Raw genomic sequence first — 3,745 nt, 5'->3', positions numbered from 1 at the left:
CATACACAATGACCTGAAGGATATGCGTGTTCATTCAAAGAAAGGTTTTCCTATGAATTAATTAGAGAACAGTCCTTTTCTCTGGGTATTATGTGTCTTTCCTGTGAGGAAAATGAGTGAGTTTCTCTGCCCGCATTCCTTTGGGCAATAAAACCAGTGATATCAGCATTGGTTGCCATGGAACCAGAGGCCTGATCTGCCTTTCTGAGGTGTTAGATGCATTTCGGGGGAAGGGTCCATAGACCCTCGTGTTGGTTTGTTGACTGAGGGGTGTTACAGAGTATTTGTTAAATATAACTAAAAAATTGTGTGTCTGGTTTGGAGGGGTCTGATGCTGTGTTGCGTCAGGCAAGGAGTCAGAAGTTTGTCCTTCTCAGTACTCCTCAGTTGAGTGTTGTTCAAGGAGCTCTTTTGCTAGTGTCAGAAGCTCCTGTAACTCAGAAGTAGGCGTGTCCAGCTGTTCTTGTGTAGCCTCTGTTCGGCACCTGTGTGAAGGGTGTGGAGGAGGATGTTGTGGTGGGCTGCTGTTGGACATACCATGGTGTTTGCAGGATGAGGATTCCCTTTTCCATGGCTTCTCCCAGTGGGTGCTCTGGGACTTGGGTCTGTTGCCATGGTAACGGCTCTGTCCTCCGCTGGCTGGTGTCTTTCTGTAGAAGGGCCTTGCATTGTGGCAATGCTGGGTGCCTTCTGGTGTCCATTTTGGATTCTGAGTTGTGAAGTTCAGAATCAGTGGGGTCTTACAAACACCTTTAGTGGAGGCCTTGTGCTTGTTAAAGGCCTTCTGTGTCAGGTCACGCAGTTGTTGAATAGGCATTGTGCGGCAGGCTATAATGCCTAAATGGTGACTTACAATAGGATGGAGGTTTCGGAGGAAAAGGCTCTTGAAGCTGGTGTGTCCTCCGCCATCCCAGGGTAATTGCGAGCTCCAAAGTAAGCTCGTGGAAGTCTGTGGTAGTAACCATGGGGAGTTTCATGTCGGCCCTGTTTGGTGTCTAGGGCAGTGATCAGTCTGTGTTCAGACTCTGGGTCTGAGAATTCCTTTATGATGGCTTGTTTAAGCTGCTGGTGAGGCCACTCTCAGGATCAGTTCCTTTGATGTCCTCAGGATCTCTGCAGTATTTAGGTTGCCAGATGTATTGTCTCTGGCCAGCTCGTTGGGGTCTGTGGGGTCACACGGTGTGTGTGTATGCAGTGATCCTCTGGAAAGGTCCCTGCCCCACCATCTTGTGGCTGCTGGTTAGGGTGTCTTTTACTTGAGTCCATGCGCAGTCGGTAGGACTGTTTCAATTCTTTCTGAACCATGTCAAGCTCCTCTTTAATTGCTGAGTCAGGGTTTAGACCTCAGCTCTGGCTGCATGCAGATGGCCTTCTAAGGCCTTATCTCTAGTATCTCTCTCATTAAGTTTCACATACGCTGTTTTTAACAGTGAGGGTTAGGGTTAGGGGTTAGGGTTTTGTGTGAAACAGTTTTTCCAAGTCCTGTCTGGTGGCTTTTTCAAGCTGCTCTCGGTTGTCCAGGCTGGGTGTCAGGTGTCCACTTGTGTCGCAGTCTCGCTGTTCCTTTCTCTGCCCTTGCAGGTCGTTGGCTGCTTTGGGCTGAAAGATGTCCATCACAGTGCTCTGCTGGGTTTCCAGGTGGTCCTGGTGAGCTGGCAGGGCTGGATGTCTGTGGAATATTTGCGACATACTGGCACACTTGTAGGAACACCAGAGAGAGAGAGAGGCAGAATGCAAATGCAAGTACGTACAAAGGTGTTAAGCTATCTGTATGGGGAACGGCTGTGTAGGCCGTGTAAGGTGGGAATAGCTGATGTGGGGCAGCTTGCTACAATTTAGTGTTGGTGAAAGAACCAAGGACTTTGAGTATCTTTGTTAATGGCTGCAAGCAGCGTAGACTAATGACTGGGCTAGTACATGTCATCAAACTATTACTCAAAACATTGATGGTTCTTCTCAAATGTCACTACGAGGGTAACAAATAAAACAAAACTGAAATAAAACAATAAGATGAAATCAAAAAGGAAAAGGAAGGAGGATTTTACCTATTTAGTTTTTTGCTAGAAGATATGACTAAGCAGGTGTCACTTGTGGGTGATGCTGCAATAGACTCATAAACCTAGGGTTAGACTGTTAGCTAAGCTAGCAGGGACACACCAAATACCTCGAGGTCAAAAGAAAAAGAAACAATGGGAAGTTCCTAGTTCTATCTGGGCCTGCATTGTGTTGAACAGTAACTGCACTTCAATGTATTAGGCCTGGCACTGAGGAGTGAGGAGGAGTAGAGAGGAAACAGGGATTAGGCTACTAATAACCTGTATAACTCATTAAGGAAACATCAGTTGCTAAAACTACTGCAATCCTATACAAAGAGGGAGGATGATGATGGTCAAATAAACTAAAATAAGGTAAAGTAAAACGAAAAGGTCCTAATAGCTGTAGGAAACTAAAAGGAAAAATAGATAAATTGATTCAATTAAGTCTCAGATTTAATTAAAATCAGCTTGAATTGGTACATTCAAGCTAAACAAAGGTAAATTAATGAAAATAAAATCAAAGAGAGGTAGAATAAAGTCAAAATAAAAATAACACAAGTAAAACCAAAGTATGTGGGGAGGGACCGACCTAACTGAATCCAAAGAGAAGGTGATAGCATAAACCGGAAGTGAAACCAGGAGTGAGGGGAGAGAGAGAGAGAGAAGTGGTCTGAAAGTTACACTTTACAGACACCTATCTAAGTATTAGTCAGATGCTAACAGCTAGCAGTCGAGGTAAAGGGCTTAGCTTAAATGCCTGTGCGGCTGCTAAAGAGTTAGCATTGGCTATACGCAGTTCTTTGTTTACACAAAGGTCTGTGAAGTGGGTGCTGTTGTCAGATTAACCGGAAGAGTCTGCTCACACTTCCGGGGTCACGTGTTGCTAGGTGAACATGCATGGGAAACTAATGCGGGCCATAACAGTCAGTTATGACATGTCGCATACAACTTCATTCAGAAATCAAAACAGCACATTCACTTCACAGGCAATGGTGAATTCATAGTTAGCTACGCTAGAATAACACCATTAATTTGACGTAAATGTTTCACATGAGCGGATCAATATGAATACAATGATACGTAACACATAATAAGGCCTTAAATCAGTGAAATGAGGAGCATCGCTCAGATCACCTACAACAGTGCTGAAAGTGGGGATTTCTTCGCCCAAGATCAGACCGATTTATTCTGGTACCATTTATATGGGGTTGCTAATATGAGATTTCTTCGTCAGAAAAGGCGTACCCTCTACTAACAACAGAAATTAGGATTTCTTCGCTAAAATCAGGTTAGTTTCTTATTGTACGATTTAAACACATTACAGCACTGAAAACTTTCTACTGCTTGTAGGAAGGCACATTCAAGCTATAGTTTTATCTGATTTTGATCAGAAACTGGTATGCGCATGTATAAAAAGTTACTAAAACTTATGAGACAGACACATAAGATTGATAACTGGGTCTGCTTGCAAGCAATGTTTAAAATGACGCCACCGTTCTAAATTACTGCTAGTACTGCATAAAGTAGGAACTATTATTTTCCTGGCCATGTGACTGCTGGGATTTTTCTGGCTAGCTTGTCAAGGTCTCTGGGGGTCACATCATGCACTGCTGCAGGGATGCTTGGAAGGGACCCCCTCCTCTCTGTGGTTGCTGGAGGTATTATGGTTCTGTCTGCTGAGTTGTTAAGCAGAAAGTGCTGGCTCCCCC

At 44.2% G+C, this 3,745-nt stretch overlaps 1 long non-coding RNA gene across 1 annotated transcript in view; it reads right to left on the bottom strand.

Annotated features, from left to right (window-relative positions):
* Positions 1 to 1,987: 1,987 nt before the first annotated feature.
* The window catches only part of LOC107683624 (uncharacterized), a 19,612-nt gene continuing 17,854 nt past the window's right edge, over positions 1,988 to 3,745 (bottom strand). Inside the window, exon 3 of the long non-coding RNA XR_001633741.1 lies at positions 1,988 to 2,060. This is a non-coding gene — a long non-coding RNA (uncharacterized LOC107683624). The remainder of the gene's footprint in view (positions 2,061 to 3,745) is intronic.

This window comes from Sinocyclocheilus anshuiensis, unplaced genomic scaffold (genome assembly GCF_001515605.1).
Source record: "Sinocyclocheilus anshuiensis isolate Anshui unplaced genomic scaffold, SAMN03320099.WGS_v1.1 scaffold2491, whole genome shotgun sequence".
Lineage (NCBI taxonomy): Eukaryota > Metazoa > Chordata > Actinopteri > Cypriniformes > Cyprinidae > Sinocyclocheilus > Sinocyclocheilus anshuiensis.
Note: the sequence above shows the minus strand (reverse complement) of the source record. Positions and strands in the feature narration are given on the sequence as shown.